The sequence below is a fragment of the Myxine glutinosa genome, chromosome 10, assembly GCF_964187855.1.
Source record: "Myxine glutinosa chromosome 10, kmMyxGlut1.1, whole genome shotgun sequence".
NCBI lineage: Eukaryota > Metazoa > Chordata > Myxini > Myxiniformes > Myxinidae > Myxine > Myxine glutinosa.
In genome coordinates this window covers 56,671,806-56,693,862 of record NC_136270.1, presented here as the reverse complement: position 1 = coordinate 56,693,862, position 22,057 = coordinate 56,671,806, and the positions used below count along the sequence as shown (strand labels likewise).

The following is a 22,057-nucleotide window of genomic DNA, read 5'->3' as shown; positions in this document are numbered from 1 at the left end:
TGACCGGGTACCAGGACGTCCCGCTTTGATGCAACCCCACTTTGATCAGACACGTGACCCATGATGTCCTCTTTTCTTTCAATGGAATTACAATTGGATTTAAAAATTTCAGTTCAAAGGAATTCAAAAAAATACTCATATTCAAAATAATTTTAAAAATTGCCTACCAGGCAATGCAACACATGAGGTTTACATTATCCAGCTATGTTCCAAAAACACTCGATCGTGTGCGTGAAGTATCACATGTATCTCGTAAGCCATTCTGGAGAAGATAAAATTGTGTTAAAACAAATATGGCGGCCGAACCAGGTGACTGATGACGCCAACATGGTATTAATGTGACTACTTTGCTGTGGCAATGATATTTAATGCAAATCACAATGGAACTCCCATGAGACATCACTGGGAGACTAAAACCGTGATACTTCTCCAACATATTATCAATATGGATATTCTGATTTTTTCATTCCTTGAACAAGGAAAAACCTCGAAGGGAGGTTGAAACCCTATAATTAGGAGAAAATCTCAAATATAATAATATGATAAAGGAAACATCGGAAGGATGTGAATGCAACGCTTAGATAAACACTAGGAAAAAGGCACACAAAGCTTAACAACTCAGGCTGTGCCGCTGATGCAGTGGCAGGAGTTTGTAATTTGTGCATGGTGCCAGGGGTAGCTCGCCTACTCTTCGCGAGACCACCGTGGGATGTTTAACGTCCACCGAGTAATGCCGGCAGAAGGGATACCCAGCTTAACGCCCATTCGAGGCACGACACACACACATCGATGAATCACATCGATGAATCACGCAGCCTGTGAAACACAGAGATGACAGTTTATAGCTGGGTCGGGATTCGAACCTAGGCGAGACATCTTAGAGGAGGGTGCGAGTAAGTGATAAAGAGCTGGTAGACTAAAATTTAAAAAAAATCAAATTCAATTTAAATATGGGTCACTCACTCACATGACAAAGCAGTCGGAAGGTTTAAGCAAGCTATCCTATAAGGTAATGGCATTCCAGAATAAAACCATGTGAGCAAACTTGCTGGATTGAATGAAAAACTGCCCGAGTGCAAGACGGATCCCAGAAAAATTTGCAGCCTTTGCTTCCCCACAGCGCACTGCAGAGAACCAGCGGCAAGTGCCCTGACAGCCTGACATTGCAGCTGCTCTAATTGCGGCGATTTTTCCAATTTGCATGCATTTGTTGGACATACTTTTCAGGGAAGGCGTAGTGCTTCCTGGTGCACATGATAAAACTGCAATTAGAAACCCATCCATTGTCCGTCCCTGGAGTGACAATGGGTGGCGAGTCCTATTCATCATGGCTGCTGACTGGCTTTATTCATCAGGAGACCACCAGGGAACAAGGGTCTGCCACAGAGCACTGGACTCTGGGAGAGAAAAGCACTGGTTACTTTAAACTAGAATAACCTGCAAGCCTTTCCTAGCTTTTGTAAATAGTATTTTTGCATATTTTCAACAGGCCAAAGCTGCTTTGCTGAGGATCAAGGAGAAGCCAAGAACATTCGAAAACAATCTCCTGCCACACCATCCCAACCTCCCCAATTTTTGTTTCATGAGTGGAGCTATCAGTTAAGTATTTGGTAATCAACAAACACTGATCTATGAACACCAATTTTGTCAGGTCAGTCTTTTGGGCCTGCCACTGGTGACATGTAACCCAGTGCTACCTGCCGCACGGTCGGGTTGTCTGCGACTAAACCGACACCCATCACTGGACTTGCTAGTGGGGAGGGTGACTGTGACACCTGCCAGGTCCAAAAATAACACCTAGCAAGGGTGGATGAGCTCCCATAGGGAGCCAACAAGCATCCAGGACCGATATGGTGTCTCCTAAAAAAACACCCATCCGGTCTGGACCGGTTCAAGTTATACCAATGACTTTAAAAATGGTACGTGCTGCTTCCTTGCTTGAAAAAGATAGAGCATGGACTTGGACAATCTCCATCGGTTGGCATCCATGGGGAGGAGGAAATTCCTCTTGAGGAAATGCTCCAAAAGCAGTGCCATTGTCATGATGCCGCTGGTACACAGAGTATCGCAGGAAGTCTGGTCAAATCTGTTTTTTTTGTTTGTTCCCCCTCCATCCCCTCCCTTACCTCAAATGGCTACACAGCTGACTCCGCACGTGAAAAGGCTGAATGCCTCAACTCCGTGTTTGCCTCTAAATCTTGTGTCCCAAACCCATCCCTCTCTGTACCCACCGTACCCAGTCATACCCAGCCGCTCCTGAACTCTGTGTCCTTTCCTCCTGACAAGGTGGAAAAGTTTCTGTCAACCCTCGACTCTGATTCTGCAACTGGACCTGACGGCATCAGCCCACGGGTCCTAAAATCCTGTTCTTCCGCTCTTTCACTCCCTCTCTCTGTTCTCTTCACGCTCTCTTTTGCTCAAGGTCATCTGCCATCTGCTTGGAAATCAGCCAACATCACCGCTTTACATAAAAAAGGTGCAAAAACAGCTCCTTGCAATTACAGACCAATCAGCCTTCTCCCAATTATCAGCAAAGTCATGGAATCCATCATTGCTTCTGATATGAAATCTTTCCTGTTCTCCAATGGCTTGATCTCTGATCATCAATTTGGTTACAGAGCAGGTCACTCTACTCTGGACATGCTGCTTCTGCTGTCTCAACAATGGACGGAGGTCCTCAATGCCAAACAGGAAATTAGAGCTGTCTCCCTTTACATATCACGTGCCTTCGATACGGTCTGGCACCCCGCTCTGCTCACCAAACTCTCCTCCTTTGGTATCCATGAAAATCTCCACGCATGGCTGGCGGACTTCCTCTCTAGTCGCAGTCAATGTGTGGTCCTGAATGGGTTTCTCTCATCTCCTCTTCCTGTTCAGGCTGGAGTTCCCCAAGGCAGTGTTCTGGGCCCTGTGCTTTTTCTGGTCTTCATCAATGATCTCTCTGACTCTTTTGAAAATCCTCTCTATCTCTTTGCTGATGACTCCACTCTCTGCCGCTCCATTCCTCATCCCTCAGATCGGCAGTCTGCAGCCTCCTCACTCTCTGCAGACCTGGACAAAATCACAGACTGGGCAAACAAGTGGAACATGTCTTTCAATCCTGACAAATCTCACACTCTTACGATGTCTCTCCGAAAAGACCGTCTGGACAACCCTCCCATCCACTTTCTGAATAATCCTCTCCAAGAAGTTCTGTCACTCAAGCTTTTGGGTCTCACTATCTGCCATGATCTTTCCTGGGAAAACCACATTTCCAAGCTGGCCTCCAAAGCCAGTCGCCGACTGGGCATCCTCCATCGTGGAAGTCCTTCATTGGCACACCTGAGCTCCTCACCACATACAAGGCTTTCATCCGCAGCTCAATGGAGTACTGCTCTCCCCTCTGGGCTGGTGCTCCTGCCTCACACCTAGATCGTCTTCACGCTGTTGAAACCAAAGCGTTCAGAATCATTGGAATCTCCCGCGATGAAGCCATCTCCGAGGGCCTTTCACTTACTCACCGCAGGCAGGTTGGTGGTCTTTCCGTCTTCTACCGACTCCTCTCCGGCCTTGCTCCCCCAGCTCTCTCTGAGCTCTGTCCCCCAAATATTCCTGCAGGTCGCACAAGATCTGCCTGCAACCCTCTTATGGTTAAACTGCCAAAATCAAGACTCTCTGCTCACCTTCACTCCTTCATTCCTCTTTTTTCCCACCTCTGGAACAAACTCCCTCACTCTCTTCAATCCCACTCCTCCCTCCAGGTCTTCAAAACAGCTGTTCACCACCATCTCTTATCTTCCCCCATCCAAAACCTTGATATTTTCTACCCCTGCTAATTTCACCACAAATCCACTTTTTTGAAATACCAACTTCTCTCCTGGAAGTCCTTGGTGTCCTTGTGTTTTATACTTCACCCACCCCCCCCCCCCCCACCCTCCTCCTTCACACGCCTCCTCCCCCCAAGCCCTCTCCCTCCCACACATCACCCGATGTCCCTGCTCTCAAATGTTGTGTTTGTGTGCTTCCCCTTCTCTCCCCATCTTGTCTACCGCTCCCTCTTTTTATATATTTTGTTTGTGTTTGATTTTTTGTTGTGATAATTGTTAGCTCTTTCACGAGCCTCGATTCTGTATACAAAAAAAACAAAAACAAGTACAGATACATTCAAAGTACACCGCCCCCATGCCAAATAATTAAATATCCTGCAGCGCGGCATTGCCGGGGCGCCAAAGGCGCCCGGCAATACCGCAGTGCATCTCATAGTGGATTGGGAGGAAGAGGTGTACAATAATTGATTGATTAATTGTATAATTAAAATCAATAAAAGATTATCACAAAATATTTTCTTAATCAGTTGGCTATTAGCATAACTAAACCAATAGTGCTTCATCCGAAGATGTGTCTTTAAGAAATTTAATTAAATAAGTCATTAATAAAAAATTAAATAATTAATTGATTAATCAATAAATAATTAATCGATTAAATGATTAAACAACAAATCAAAAATATCCTTGATAGCCACATCACTTGGTCACTGTCATGTCCAAATATTAGCTTCATAGCTCAAAAGGTGAATGAGATATTGGCCAAATGAGAAAGAAAATAAATAAATGATTAATAATGAAAATAAATAAATAATTAATCATTAAAAAAATTAATTATTCATCAATTCGGTCACAGAACACATAAACCACCACCATTTCATCAGAATCTGCAACTGAATTTTTTTATTTTTTTTTAGTAATAAATTGAATAATTAAATAATTAATCGATTAATTGATTAATTGATTAATCAATAAATCAAAAATATCCTTGATAGCCACATCACTTGGTCACTCATGTCCAAATATTAGCTTCCGAGCTCAAAAGGTGCCTGAGATATTGGCCAAATGAGAAAGAAAATAAATAAATGATTAATAATGAAAATAAATAAATAACAATCGTAAAAAAATATATATATATATTGATTAATTAATAAATAATTAATCGATTAAATGATTAATCAATAAATCAAAAATATCCTTGATAGCCGAATCACTTGGTCACTGTCATGTCCAAATATTAGCTTCCTAGCTCAAAAGGTGCCTGAGATATTGGCCAAATGAGAAAGAAAATAAATAAATGATTAATAATGAAAATAAATAAATAATAATCATTTAAAAATTAAATTAAAAATCAATTCGGTCACAGAACACATAAACCACCACCATTTCATCAGAATCTGCAACTGGAAAAAAAAAAAAATTAGAAACTAATTGAATAATTAAATAATTAAATAATTAATCGATTAATTGATTAATCAATAAATCAAAAATATCCTTGATAGCCACATCACTTGGTGACATGTCCAAATATTACCTTCCTAGCTCAAAAGGTGCCTGAGATATTGGCCAAATGAGGAAGAAAAGAAAAAAATGATTAATAATAAAAAATAAATAAATAATAATCATTAAAAAATTAAATTATTAATCAATTCGGTCAGAGAACACATAAACCACCACCATTTCATTAGAATCTGTAACTTAAAAAATAAAAAAATTTTAGTCATTAATCGAATAATTAAATAATTAATCGATTAATTGATTAATTGATTAATTAATAAATCAAAAATAGCCTTTGCAGCCAAATCACCTGGTCATTGGCATGTCCAAAAATCAGCTTCCTAACTCAAAAGGTGCCTGAGTTGATGGTCAGAAGAGAAAGGAAATTTGATTAATTAAATAAATACACTGTAACCCCGATATAACGAACTGTTCGGGAGACATAAAAAAAGTTCGTTATTTTGAAGTGTTCGTAATACTGAATAACGTACGAATCACCATACTATCACACCTATTCATATGCAAAACAACAAACTCTTTGTATTGTTCATTCATGTACATTTTATTGTTCGATTGTACGAATAAAATCTTTAAAAAGCCTTGCTGTTGTGTCATTGTTCAAGTACATGTAATATTCAAGTACATGTTTAAGTACATGCACATGTTCAAGTACATAAATAAAATGTTCAAGCACATGTAATATTCACCGAATGTTCAATTTACTGCGTGAAGAAACTGGTAATCTTGGATTGTTTACTCTTGGAGGTGGCGTTTTCTTTGCGTGCATAAGATAATAGCTGACGGAGCTGTAAAACTTTAATGCTGGCGACTGGTTGCCCTTCAAACCAGGAAAGTGCTGTTTCAAGTCCGGCAATTACATCAGATGTTGCTGGAACTTCTTGTGGTTCATTGGCGTCATCAGAGTAGGCACTTGAAAAAAAGTCCTGTTTCATCTGCGTTGTAAATCTGATCGGACTGTAACCTTCAGATTCGATAATGTTTCTCAGTTCTGGAATGAACTCGGCAGCCGCTGCATCGTCACATGACTTGTCTTCCCCGGAAATCTTGAGTGCGCGTATACCATGACGATTTTTCCACCGATAGAGCCATCCAGTGGACCCGGTGAATTTTCTGTCCTCACCATGCATTTCTTTTGATAATGCTATAGCTTTCTCATAACCATAGGGCCGGAAATCGGTATGTTGGCAGCTCGTTGTTGTTCGAACCATAGATAGACTGCCTGGTCGAGATCGCCGTCATTCGCCTGCCGCATTTTCTTCCGCTTCAAACCATCTTGTTGACTGCATTTGTGGACAAATTCCCGTAACTCCTTTTCCTTTCCTTTGAACGTTGATATGCTGCTCTTAGGAATGCCGTATTCTCTGGAAAGGTTTGCTGCTTTCTCACCAAGACTGAGACGATCAATGATACAGAGCTTGTCTTCAACTGACAAGATCTTGCATTTACGGGACGGTGTCGCCATATTGATTTGCCTTACGTTAAACAATAGAATCTCATTAAATATGCGGGGGACAAGAAGTTCGTTCGTTATATCCGGAAGTTCGTAATACTGGTGTTCGTTATAGCGGGGTTCCAGTGTACTTAATTAATCGCTAATAATTAAATAACTCCTCAATTAATTGATTAAGCAAAAAACAAAAAATATCGTTTTTGACAAAGGACTTGCTCACTATTGTGCCGAAATTTCAGCTTCCTAGCTCAAAGGATGGCTGAGATATCGCCCGGACAAACAAACAAGAAAGAAAGAAAACAAGTACACATACATTCAAAGTACACCGCCCCCATGCCAAATAATTAAATATCCTACAGCGCGGCATTGCCGGGGCGCCTCCGGGGCCCGGCAATACCGCAGTGCAGCTCATAGAGGCTGCATTGGGAGGGAGAGGTGTACACTAATTCAAGACCATAGAATTATAACCAGGCTAAGTCACAGTTTAATCATTTCGAGAAAAACGTTAAAAATATTTTTATGTTTATATTGCTCACGTTTAAGTGATCATATTTGTTTCATTCCTGCATCACCAAAAGGTTCAATGAAATAGTTATGTATGTTTTCATCACTCCTATGGGGTAAAAATAGGGCAAAACTCCAACATCCCAATATGGCTAATATTATAACCAGGTAAGTCACAATGGACTTGGCCCATTTGTAATATTGACACAAGTAGGGGTTGATTAGTAAATGTTTAAAAGAGCACAAGGAACAGAAATATACCGGTAATTTTATCATGAGTGATTTATTCAATAAAAGTGTAACTATTTGACCAACGTTCAGAAAACTATAAATGTTCAGAAAACTATAAATGTTCAGAAAACTATAAATGTTCAGATTATGAACATGTTTAAATGTTTAGTCGATATTCATGTAGTTCAGGAGCGAGTACAAGGCCTCGTTCAGTCCCGCGTTCAGTTTTCGTAAACATCACCATGAAAACTATAAATGTTCAGAAAACTATAAATGTTCAGATTATGAACATGTTTAAATGTTTAGTCGATATTCATGTAGTTCAGGAGCGAGTACAAGGCCTCGTTCAGTCCCGCGTTCAGTTTTCGTAAACATCACCATGAAAACTATAAATGTTCAGAAAACTAGAAATGTTCAGATTATGAACAAGTTTAAATGTTTAGTCGATATTCATGTAGTTCAGGAGCGAGTACAAGGCCTCGTTCAGTCCCGCGTTCAGTATTCGTAAACATCACCATGAAAACTATAAATGTTCAGAAAACTATAAATGTTCAGATTATGAACATGTTTAAATGTTTAGTCGATATTCATGTAGTTCAGGAGCGAGTACAAGGCCTCGTTCAGCCCCGCGTTCAGTATTCGTAAACATCACCATGAAAACTATAAATGTTCAGAAAACTATAAATGTTCAGAACTACAAACATTCAGACTACTATAAATGTTCAGAAAACTATAAATGTTCAGAAAACTATAAATGTTCAGAAAACTATAAATGTTCAGAAAACTATAAATGTTCAGAAAACTATAAATGTTCAGAACTACAAACATTCAGACAACTAGATATTTTCAGAAAACTATAAATGTTCAGAAAACTATAAATGTTCAGAACTACAAACATTCAGACAACTAGATATTTTCAGAAAACTATAAATGTTCAGAAAACTATAAATGTTCAGAAAACTATAAATGTTCAGAAAATATAAATGTTCAGAACTACAAACATTCAGACAACTAGATATTTTCAGAAAACTATAAATGTTCAGAAAACTATAAATGTTCAGAAAACTATAAACGTTCAGAAAACTATAAATGTTCAGAAAACGATAAATGTTCAGAACTACAAACATTCAGACAACTTTAAATGTTCAGAAAACTATATATGTTTAGAACTACAAACGTTCAGACAACTTTAAATGTTCAGAAAACTATAAATGTTCAGAACTACAAACATTCAGACAACTTTAAATGTTCAGAAAACTATAAATGTTCAGAACTACAAACATTCAGACAACTTTAAATGTTCAGAAAACTATATATGTTTAGAACTACAAACGTTCAGACAACTTTAAATGTTCAGAAAACTATAAATGTTCAGAACTACAAACATTCAGACAACTTTAAATGTTCAGAAAACTATAAATGTTCAGAACTACAAATGTTCAGAAAACTATAAATGTTCAGAAAACTATAAATGTTCAGAACTACAAACATTCAGACAACTTTAAATGTTCAGAAAACTATATATGTTTAGAACTACAAACGTTCAGACAACTTTAAATGTTCAGAAAACTATAAATGTTCAGATTATGAACATGTTTAAATGTTTAGTCGATATTCATGTAGTTCAGGAGTACAAGGCCTCATTCAGTATTCGTAATCGTCACCATCACTGTCACTTTCATCATTGTTGGCATTTTTGCGATGCACATGTCCAACATGTGGCAGATTTCGGTAGAAATCCTGATGTTCTAGAGGTATGATATTCTTATTCACTAGTTTCTGAAGATCATTATATTTTTCTAGCTTAAGAGGAACATGCCCATCAGGTATTTCTGTTGTGGATTGTTGGCTGCTTCATTTGCTTTCCTATTGAACTTGAACTTGACCATAGATTGAACTTGACCCAGGGCTCAAATTGACTGTAGCTGTGCCTTGCCCACACCTCATTTTTATGAGGTATGAGCCGGGAACGCTCGGAGCCACGGTCTAGCTCTTCAAGGGCCACAGACACAGAAAGACACAGACACACTGTTTACAAACAGTTTTTAATAATGATTTTGACTATCAGAAGATTCTTGGTCAGGCAGTTATCATTGCATGCTGAGAAACCTTTCCCTCGATTACATCACACAGGTGACATCATGAATGAACATCACGATTTTAGGGGCGAGACTCCACTACCAGCTAAAAACTACCAGCAGCAACAAAAATTCCCTCGATGACGTAGCCAGTCACATGAGCAATCAAATCGCCGTTTTTTGGGAGGCGGGGGCCAATCGAGTGATATTTATTCAAAAAAAAGGACGATTAAGTGTTAAGTGAAGCAATATCTATTAATTAAACCAAACATGATTTTCTGTGTCTGTGGCCCTTTCACTTATGCCATACGAATACCACATCAGTTTCCTGATAGGCACATTGTTCCCTGTTTGATCTTTCATTTGAGCTTTGACTTTCTTATCTAACCATGCTTTGTAATCTTTGAATTCGCCACTTTTCATCATTACAACTTTGAATGGATTGAGTTCTTGTGCTTTTTCGATGGTTTCCTTACAGTGATCCACAACGAAGGCCGTCCTTTTTCTTTTGTATATTTCAATACTGGTGAAATCGCTATCGTTAGGCAGGAATGTGTGTCCTCTGGTCAAAAGGAAATGGTCAATCCTTTCGAAACGTCCAGTTTCTATCTGATGTTGCAGGTAACCTATTACAGTTTTGTTTTTATTTTGACCAGGACATCCATCAGTAAATAAGACCAAGCGAGGTTTGGATTCATGCATCTGAAAGTATTTTTCCAAACAGCTGCATACCTCTGAGGCACCTCTTTTTGCAGAGGTCTCTGTCCATAAGTTCATTGTCCCTAGCTCATTAGCTCAATAGCACAATCATGGATCCCGAAATTGTATACCCACAGCATCCTGCTATAGAACATGTCCGACGTATCAACAGTAGGAAGGGGCAAGTTCTGTTGAAAATCAAAAGTCAACATTGACAGATTTCCTTTCTTAGCTTCATCTTGGTGGGTCCTCAGGGTTTCGTACCCTTTTTCGCCTCTCCTCTGGTGAAGTTCTAGCTGATTTTGCAAGTCTTTTTGTTGGTCACTTTTGGGCTCAGCAGCGGATATTTTGTTATTCAAAGTGTCACACATAGCACAAGTGTCACTCCTTGGCATGCCAAATGACAGATTGAACTCTGTCACAAAGATCTGGTTGTACAACCACAGTTTTACTTCTCCCGTATACTTCTGGTTGTTTTTTAGACAAGCGAGTTGAGCTGGCTCATTTGCTTCAAGATAGAGTAAGCCACATGCGTCTAACACTTAATCCTTCCGGAAGATAGCACCTTCCTTCATTTTTTGCCAGCGAGTAGTGTGATTTTCGGTGTGGGAAGCTCTTGATGTGATTTCGTACGCGGTCCTTTACTTCCTCTTTTGTTTTGCGCTTTACGTGCTTGCCCCTTTTGTCTGAGGGTGCTCGCATTTCAGGCAGTTCCCTCACTCTGTCAACACGGGAATTATCTATTCCAAAAATCGCCGAAAATGCTCACCAGCCTGGCGTTGGCTTAGCGGTTAGGGTGCCGGCTTGCGATCCTAGGATCCTGGGTTCGAATCCCGGTCGATCGCTGAATTAATGCCAGGGGGGTTGACTCAGCCTGTCATCCTTCCGAGGTCGGCAAATTGAGTACCAGCTTGCTGGGATGAATGATCACGGTGTGTACCCCGATTCAGAATAGGCACACTGTATCCCTGCGCATCATAAGAGCGTGACCAAGGGTTGGCGTCAGGAAGGGCATCCGGCCATAAAAACATTGCCTCAAACAGGGAACCATGATTGTCATGGGGCCCGCAAGGCTAACCCCCGCTCTAGCGGGGAAAAATGGCCTTAAAAAAACGATCATTCATTCATTCATTCATGGACAATGAATCTGACTATGAATAGGACATCATGTGATTTTCAATACATTTGCCTGTACATGTTGTCTAGTATTACAATCGGGCCAAGTCCAATCTGAAGAAAATGAATGTATTCCCCGAAATGGAAGATATACCATGATGCATTTTGTGTTCCCTGCTTTCCAGAGGATAAATGAAATATTATTTAAGCTTACCTTTATATTTTATGAAATGTATCATGTCATAAAAACATGAGCTAAGCTGACTTCAGCAAAATGGCTGACAGGCATGAGCCATGTGCCCACTTCGTGTCGAGTACTACAACCAGGCTAAGTCACATAGGTGGACTTAGTCTGAATGTAATTCTGTATTTTGACCTATTTACTCGGTTCTAGTTCGGGCCATGATGCAGATATCACCCAGGTAGTGGTTTTAGACAATGGAGAGAGCCATCTTTTATGTAAAAATGTCACTAACTCAATACCTATAAAAATGTGACTTAGCCTGGTTATAATTCTATGATCTTCAATTGATTGATTAATTGTATAATTAAAATCAATAAAAGATTATCATAAAATATTTTCTTAATCAATTGGCTAATAGCATAACTAAACCACGAGTGCTTCATCCGAAGATGTATCTTTTAGAAATTTAATTAAATAAGTCATTAATAAAAAAATTAATAATTAATTGATTAATAAATAAATAATTAATCGATTAATCAATAAATAATTAATCGATTAAATGATTAATCAATAAATCAAAAATATCCTTGATAGCCACATCACTTGGTCACTGTCATGTCCAAATATTAGCTTCCGAGCTCAAAAGGTGCCTGAGATATTGGCCATATGGGAAAGAAAATAAATAAATGATTACTAATCAAAATAAATAAATAATAATCATTAAAAAATTAAATTATTAATCAATTCGGTCACAGAACACATAAACCACCACCATTTCATCAGAATCTGTGACTGAAAAAAAAAAAACATTTTTAGTAATTAATCGAATAATAAAATAATTGATTGATTAATTGATGAATTGATTAATCAATAAATCAAAAATATCCTTGATAGCCACATCACTTGGTCACTCATGTCCAAATATTAGCTTCCGAGCTCAAAAGGTGCCTGAGATATTGGCCAAATGAGAAAGAAAATAAATAAATGGTTAATAATGAAAATAAATAAATAATAATCATAAAAAAATTAAGTTATGAATCAATTTGGTCAGAGAACACATAAACCACCACCATTTCATCAGAATCTGTAACTTTAAAAAAAAAAAAAATTTGTCATTAATCAAATAATTAATCGTTTAATTGATTAATTGGTTAATTAATAAATCAAAAATAGCCTTTGCAGCCAAATCACCTGGTCATTGCCATGTCCAAATATCAGCTTCCTAACTCAAAAGATGCCTGAGTTAATGGTCAGAAGAGAAAGGAAATTTGATTAATTAAATAAGTACTGTACTTAATTTTAAAAAATAATAATAATAACCACATTTGGAGGCCATTTTTCCCCGCAAAGCGGGGGTTGGCCTTTTTCGGGGTTGTTGTTGTTGTTGTTTTTCGGTCCCCTTTTTGAAGCAATGTTTTACGGCCGGATGCCCTTCCTGCCGCCAACCCTTTTTGTCGCCTTTTACGACAAGCAGGGAATTACCAGTGAACTGGTACTCAATTAGCCGACTCGGAAGGATGACAGGCTGAGTCAACCCCCTGGCGTTAATTCAGCGATCGACCGGGATTCGAACCCAGGATCCTGGGATCCTAAGCTGGCACCCTAGCCGCTAGCCCAACACCAGGCTGTACTTAAGTACTGTACTTAATTAATAGCTAATAATTAAATAACTCCTCAATTAATTGATAATTAAAAAAACAAAAAATAGCGTTTTTGACAAAGGACTTGCTCACTATTGTGCAGAAATTTCAGCTTCCTAGCTCAAAGGATGGCTGAGATATCGCCCAGACAAACAAGCAAGAAAGAAAGAAAACAAGAAAGAAAACAAACAAGAAAACAACCAGCGTGAAAACTGAGTACTCCCTTTCAGCGTGCGTCACTGCCGAGCCCCCTTCGGTGCCCGGCAATGACGATTTGCAATGCCTGGAGATGGCATAGGAAAGGAGCGGTGTACAACAAGAAAACAAACAAACAACCAGAGTGAAAACTGAGTACTCTCTTTCAGCGTGCGTCACTGCCGAGCCCCCTTCGGTGCCAGGCAATGACGATTTGCAATGCCTGGAGATGGCATAGGAAAGGAGCGGTGTACAACAAGAAAACAAACAAACAACCAGAGTGAAAACTGAGTACTCTCTTTCAGCGTGCATCACTGCCGAGCCCCCTTCGGTGCCCGGCAATGACGATTTGCAATGCCTGGAGATGGCATAGGAAAGGAGCGGTGTACAACAAGAAAACAAACAAACAACCAAAGTGAAAACTGAGTACTCCCTTTCAGCGTGCGTCACTGCCGAGCCCCCTTCGGTGCCCGGCAATGACGTTTTGCAATGCCTGGAGATGGCGTAGGAAAGGAGCGGTGTACAAATAATAAAAAAGGGACGGTAGTGACAGCACTTCCCCCAAGCTTAATGGCTATGTTAAGTGTTTGGTGTGTGTGTGTTTGGGGTGTGTGTGTTTGGGGTGTGTGTTTTTGGCGTGTGTGTTTTTGGTGTGTGCAGCAACGAAGGCTGGAAAGGGTGGAAATGCAAATGGTTCGGTGGATGTGTGGAGTATCGTTGAGAGACAGGAAGACAAATGATGAATTGCGAAAGATGATGGGAATAGAGCCTGTGATTGATGCTGTGAAGAGGAACAGGTTGAGATGGTTTGGTCATGTGTTGAGGAAGGATGAAAGTGACTGGTTGAGAAGAGTGATGGAAATGAATGTAGAAGGAAGTAGAGGATGGGGAAGACCGAGAAAGACTTGGCTAAAGATGGTGGAAGAAGAAATGCGGGCAAGGGGGTTAACAAGGAGAGATGCAGAAAATAGGGCAAGATGGAGAAGATTGTCATGGGGACCGCAAGGCTAACCCCTGCTCTAGCAGGGAAAATGGCCTTAAAATGCATGTTGTGTTGTTGTTGTATGTTTGGCGTGTGTGTTTGGCGTGTGTTTGGCGTGTGTGTTTGGCGTGTGTGTTTGGCGTGTGTGTTTGGCGTGTGTGTTTGGTTGATTTGTTAATGAAACTAATGAAATTTGTTAATGATAAAGAGATTACAGATCTGCAATTACTGTTCTGGTGAAATTTGACAAAAACGAATGGGTCGCAGAGAAAGAAGAAGAAGAATCCCCATAAATTACCGACCCTAATTGGCAGGAAATGTTACCGACTGATACTTTTATTCCTGGATCAATGTGGTTGCCTTAGCCATTCCTCTGGGCCATGAAGGTTGGGCATGGGAATTTTAAAATGTTCGAAAGTTTGACTAAACATCAGTGCACGTGGAGATGGTGAGGGATGAGGAGAGTTCTTGAAAATCCTCATTCAAAGCCATCTCACTGCATTGAATGAAAAGTTAATGTCCTACTTCGCTGATCTTCCCAAACTGAATGCAAAGCTAGTTCAAACCCCTTTTCAATTTCATAACCTGATGGTGTTTCCATCGACATGGTTGTTTTAGTCTAGTAGGAAGACTAGGTCCCTCTGCACCCCCCGGAGATATACTTCTAATCAGTGTTTCTAGATTGGAAAAAATGTGTAGAAAATGACTAGCTATGGCCCCAAGCTGAAAAAATGTCCCACATACCATTTTTATGCAAATTACTGCTGCAAATTTTATGCAAAATTATGCAAATTTTATGCAAATTTTTGATGAGGAGTAGAGTTGAGGGGTCTTTGAGGGCTTCATCGAGGTGCTCTCAGTTGCAAGACTGGGTCATTCTGAGAAGCACAGCAGGGTCAGAGATCATGATGTTCTCCTCCTCAGTGAATCTCTCCATCAACAGCCTCTCCATTGCCTCACACACTGTTTTGAGGCAAAAGAGGGACTTTGCGTAGGCCTTTCCACTGAGAACACCTTTGAGAGATCCACTTGTTACTAGTTGTGCCTCAAAGAGAATCTCTGCATATCCAGAACCACGCATCTTGTGTCCAGTGAGCATCCCGATGTAGTTCATGGATGTGTGGAAGGGTCCAATCGTTACTACATGACTAGCAAATTCATTTGGCCAGCGCCAGATGATGGGAAGGGCTTTCATGCAGACACCCAGATCAAATGTATTCAGGACCCATCTCTGACCCACCTCAGCAGTTGCTGCCTCGGAACGCTTCAGTAGCTCACGAACAACTGCGTTGTCTGTGATCGGTCTGTGCCTGGTGCCTGCATGGCATGGCAATGGCCTGCAGCCTGTGCCTGGGCTAGGGGGTTTCACCTCTGCAACTGGTTCTCCCCCACCCAGCAAATCAACAGTCGACTACTGCACGCCTATCCACCAACCGATCACAGACAACGCAGTTGTTCGTGAGCTACTGAAGCGTTCCGAGGCAGCAACTGCTGAGGTGGGTCAGAGATGGGTCCTGAATACATTTGATCTGGGTGTCTGCATGAAAGCCCTTCCCATCATCTGGCGCTGGCCAAATGAATTTGCTAGTCATGTAGTAACGATTGGACCCTTCCACACATCCATGAACTACATCGGGATGCTCACTGGACACAAGATGCGTGGTTCTGGATATGCAGAGATTCTCTTTGAGGCACAACTAGTAACAAGTGGATCTCTCAAAGGTGTTCTCAGTGGAAAGGCCTACGCAAAGTCCCTCTTTTGCCTCAAAACAGTGTGTGAGGCAATGGAGAGGCTGTTGATGGAGAGATTCACTGAGGAGGAGAACATCATGATCTCTGACCCTGCTGTGCTTCTCAGAATGACCCAGTCTTGCAACCGAGAGCACCTCGATGAAGCCCTCAAAGACCCCTCAACTCTACTCCTCATCAAAAATTTGCATAAAATTTGCATAATTTTGCATAAAATTTGCAGCAGTAATTTGCATAAAAATGGTATGTGGGACATTTTTTCAGCTTGGGGCCATAGCTAGTCATTTTCTACACATTTTCTCCAATCTAGAAACACTGATTAGAAGTATATCTCCGGGGGGTGCAGAGGGACCTAGTCTTCCTACTAGACTATTTTAGAATGGATTATCGTCCCTCTGTGTGCTGAAACCTAAACTTTGAGCAAGACTACAACTTCTTCTTCGATCAATGCAGTACAAGGCAGCAGGGTAGCATCATTGGCTGAGGGAGCGGTTGTGCCGCTGATGCAATGCCCCTGCTGCTTGGGGCAGGAATTTGTAATCAAGGGAGGCGCAAAGCACCCCTCCCTTTATATAAGGGATCGTTTCTCTGCATAAACTTTGACATGGGGACTGCAAATTTGTTTCTCGGCTTCTACTGGACGAAATTGGCTGCAAATTACAGAAGTAAATACTTTGTACGTTGAGGTAATATGTCCGTTTCTGCATTCTTGAGTTTTAATAAGAAAACCCTCAAATTCACGCAGGTGTCTGTCCGTCCATCCGTCTGTCAACCCAAAATGTGTTGGCGCTCATATCTCAAAGGCTATAGATTGAAACTAGCTGAAACTTGGTAAATACATCGGCCAATAGGTCTAATTAATTCAATAGAAACAAATTCGAAATCTGCATTCATTAAAGAGGGTGTACGCTGTATGGGGTGGGGGAGGTGGGGTTAACCCCCCAAAAATAGGTACTTGCTCTCTTCTCAGAAAACTACACACACAACTTAAATGAAACTTCATCACAACCGTCATCGCCCTGATGTACCAAACTTTGTTCATGGCATTAAAAATATCAGGGTCTGAGAGGATCTTTCGGGGGTTTGAGTGACTGTTGCTCCTGATCCGGTGAGCTTCAGGACACGTAGTCCTACTTTTGCTTGGCTCATATGGGCGATCCCAAAAAGGTTGGACATTTCGACTCGGGAAAAATGATGAAAATGCCAAAGGCATAGAAAAGGCCCCTTTATATGGTATGCACCATGTGGCAAACTATAGAAAAGAAGGGACATTCCATCACTTCCAGAAAATGCCAAACAATAGAAAAGAAGGGACATTCAAAAACTCGTGTGCATGCTGGACTACCCTTGTGTTCTTAGGAGGAACCAAGTAATGCTCTAGAAAAGTTCATATAAAGGGGCACCAATTTGATTCATACAGGTGCCTGAAGAAGTAAATGTGTTTCATTTGCCAGATGTAGGGCACCCAGTTTATAGCTGGGTAGGGATTCAAACCCACGCTAGACAGCTTAGAGGCGAGTGTACGGACCTCTAGGCCATCCTGTCAGCCCAGACTGCAACTTGAAGATGTCCTTCAATGTGGTCTATTGATAACTTTCATCTAGTTGATTATTGATGATCTGGTTGATAATAAGTATGCCCAGTGTTTACATTAAGATGAAAATTAGCAATATAGCAAAATAGACATTTCTGAAATAGCATCTAGAGCAAAGACAATGGTGTGCCATTGCAACTTATCACGCTTTCCACCGAAAGCAAAATTTAAAAATGGCAAAAAGTTCCACCAGAAGCGACCCAATATCAAATTTTTAGTTGTATATTTTTCCCATTTTGACCCATGTGACCTTAAGTCCCCACCCACTGGGACATGAACGAATTGTTACATATTGCATGCGTCTATCAATGTTGATTGTGTAATGCACATACAAAGCGTCATTAAAAAATGTTTAAAATGTGCCCAAATTTGCATTTTGTGGTAGTTGACCTTTTAACCCTGCCATGGGTGGTAGGGCCAAAATGATACTGCTCTTGCACCTTCTTGTCATGTGATTATCATAACTACTAAGTTTGGTGAATTTCTGCACAACCGTTTAAGAGGAGATAGTGTGATGGACGGACGGATGGACAAAGGGACAGATAGACTGATCCGATTACAATATCCCCAATTGTTTTTCAAAAAGCAAAGGGATATTGAATTCTGGCTAAGAAATTCCCTTTTGCAGTGATCCACCATTCTAAAAGAAGTTTCCGCACGCTTTTTGAAAAAACAAAAGGAGGGGATATTGTAACCGGGTCCATTCGTCCGTCAGTACGTCACGCTATCTCCTAAACGGTTGGGGAGAAATTCACTAAACTTGGTACGAACTAAAAATCTGATATTGGATCATTCCCAGTGAAACATTTTGGGATCTTTCAAATTAGCTTTGGGTGTGAAGCATGGGGATGTGCGATGGTGCCATCGACTTGGCTACTTTTTTTTTCTGCTTCCTGTAAAACTGTATTTGAGAATGAAATTAGGCTCGTAATCAAGATCTTTTTATCTCATCATGCTCTGAGATTACATTTTTATCAAACCTTTTTCACTTCTTGATCTTGATTGGTGCATGGTCAATGCCACTGAGAAAAAGTGGGATGCATATAAAAAATGAAGGTTGAAAACCCCTGATGTAGAATGAAAATGAATGAATGATCGTTTTAAGGCCATTTTCCCCGCAAGAGCGGGGGTTGGCCTTGTGGGCCCCATGACAATCATGGTTCCCTGTTTGAGGCAATGTTTTTATGGCCGGATGCCCTTCCTGACTCCAACCCTTGGTCACGCTCTTACGATGCGCAGGGATACAGTGTGCCTATTCTGAATCGGGGTACACACCGTGATCATTCATCCCAGCAAGCTGGTACTCAATTTGCCGACCTCGGAAGGATGACAGGCTGAGTCAACACCCCTGGCGTTAATTCAGCGATCGACCGGGATTCAAACTCAGGATTCTGGGATCCCAAGCCTGCGCCCTAACCGCAAAGCCAACACCATCCTTATGATGTTGTATTGTTTGCTGAACACCGATGAATAATGAATGAATGATCGTTTTAAGGCCATTTTCCCCGCTAGAGCGGGGGTTAGCCTTGCGGGCCCCATGACAATCATGGTTCCCTGTTTGAGGCAATGTTTTTATGGCCGCATGCCCTTCCTGACGCCAACCCTTCGTCGCCTCTTACGATGCGCAGGGATACGGTGTACCTATTCTAAACCGGGGTACACACCGGGATCATTCATCCCAGCAAGCTGGTACTCAATTTGCCGACCTCGGAAGGATGACAGACTGAGTCAACCCCCCTGGCGTTAATTCAGCGATCGACCGGGATTCGAACCCAGGATCCTAGGATCCCAAGCCGGTACCCTAACCGCTAAGCCAACACCAGGCTGAACACCGATGGCGTGGAGATAAGGTGTACTTTAGAGCAGGGCGTTAGAAAGGGTTTGGGGGGGGCAGGGGTAGTGGCTCTAGTACTTGTTCAACCATGCTATGTATTTATTTTTCATAAAGCAGTCTATAAATGTGGCATTTAGCTTTATGACAAGCTAGACTGCTAGATGAAAAGTCTTTCATGCCAAAAGCACTGCTTTAGTCAAACAAAATGGCAATAAGATGTAAAGACAAGCGTTAACGCCTAGGTCCCCCGTCGGTGAAGTGATGTGAGTTGACAAAGTGGAAGACGCAGAAAACATGCTATGATATGATATTTCGCTCACAAGGTTCAGAAGATATACATGGAGGCGGCCATCTTGGATTTTGACGTGGTGACCCAATTTTTAATAGCGTTCTTCCTTGTGCCTAGATAGACCCAAACACCAGATTAGAAGTTGGTACTTCACTTATTTTTCAAGATATTCCGCTCACAAGGTTCAGACATACATGGCGGCGGCCATCTTGGATTTTGACGTGGCGACCCAATTTTCAATAGCGTTCTTCCTTGTGCCTAGATACACCCAAACACCAGATTATAAGTTGGTACTTTGCTTATTTTTCAAGATATTTCACTCACAAGGTTCAGACATATATATGGTGGCGGCCATCTTGGATTTTGACGTGGCGACCCAATTTACAATAGCGTTCTTCCTTATGCCGAGATACACCCACACACCAGATTAGAAGTTGGTACTTCGCTTATTTTTCAAGATATTTCGCTCACAAGGTTCAGACATATATATGGTGGCGGCCATCTTTGATTTTGACGTGGCGACCCAATTTTCAATAGCGTTCTTCATTCTGCCGAGATACACCCACACACCAAATTAGAAGTTGGTACTTCGCTTATTTTTCAAGATATTCATCTCACAAGGTTCAGACATACATGGCATCAGACATACATGGCGGCGGCCATCTTGGATTTTGCCGTGGGTTGCACCCACACACCAAATTCGAATGCGGTCCATCGCTTACGCACGCACGCACGCACGCCCGCACGCAGACACGCACGCCCGCACGGACGGACGGACGGACGGACACACGGACAGAGGGGAAAACCATAGTCCCCCTTTCGCTCCGCTGTGCGACGGAGGACAATTATTTTTAAGCGGTGAAGCTGCTTCAGTATTTGGGTATGTCTTTCCTTCCTTCTGTCCATCAAAAATGAAGAAGAACCTTTCTAACCACCAAGTTCAATTCTAAAGGGTTCTAAAGTGTAATTTTAGTGGGTTCTAAGAGATTATTATAATGGGTTTTAAAGTGTTAAAACCACATTTCCAAGCTGGCCTCCAAAGTCAGTCAACGACTCGGCATCCTCCATCGTGCGAAGTTCTTTCTTGGCACTTCTGAGCTCATCACCACATGCAAAGCTTTCATCCACAGCTTGATGGAGTACTGCTCTCCCCTCTGGGTTGGTGCTCCTGCCTCACACCTAGCTCGGCTTCACGCTGTAGAAACCAAAGCTTTCAGAATCATTGGTATCTTCCGTGATGAAGCTGATTCTGAGGGCCTTTCTGTCTTCCACCGACTCCTCTCCGGCCTTCCACCCCCTGTTCTGTTTCTGCTCTGTCCCCCGAATATTCCTACAGGTCGCACAAGATCTGCCAGCACCCCTCTTCTGGTGAAACTACCAAAATCAAGACTCTCTGCTCACCTTCACTCTTTCATTCCTCTTTTCTCCCACCTCTGGAACAAACTCCCTCACTCTCTTCAATCCCACTCCTCCCTCCAGGTCTTCAAATCAGCTGTTCACCACCATCTCTTATCTTCCCCCATCCAAAACTTTGATCTTTTCTTCCCCCGTTAATACACCCCAAATCCACCTCCTTCAAATTCCGTTTCCTTCCCTGAAATCCCCTGTAGTGTCCATCTTGTTTTATCTCGTGTTCCCAGCCCCAGCCGTCTCCCATTCACAGATCTCCCGATGTTCCAGTTATCTACTGTTGTTATGCTTTCCTCTCTCTACCCCTCTTGTCTCCCGCTCCCTTTATTATATGTTCGTGTTAGGTCCATCCTATACAAGCCTCGACTTAGTATACAAAAAAATGTATATTTTTTTTAAAGGATAATTGTAAAAGGGTTCTAAAGGGAAATTCTAATGAGTTTTGTTCGCTTCTAGGCTTTGCCTATTTCACACTAAAAATTGTACCCATGTCCGAAGGAAGCGGTTCAGTTTGTTATTTTTAGCATGAAATAGACAAAAAACACACACACACACACACACACACACACACGGTCATTGCAATAGTCTCGCATCGGCATGCCCTTTGGGGCAAGACTAATTATAATGTGGTAGTTAGGGTTTAAAAGAATTCCATTACCAATACTTCCACCGACAAACATGGTAACACTAGACATTGTTCAGCAATGGTGTGCAAAGGACAATCCGGGGAAGAGGTTCAGAGAGGCGGGACACTTCAGATTTCAGGGGGAAAAAAAGGTGA

The 22,057-nt window shown here is 41.4% G+C and overlaps 1 protein-coding gene across 7 annotated transcripts in view; it reads right to left on the bottom strand.

Moving 5' to 3' along the window:
• RBM33 (RNA binding motif protein 33) overlaps positions 1-22,057 on the bottom strand; it is a 306,232-nt gene that overhangs the window by 187,443 nt on the left and 96,732 nt on the right. The window lies entirely within an intron of this gene.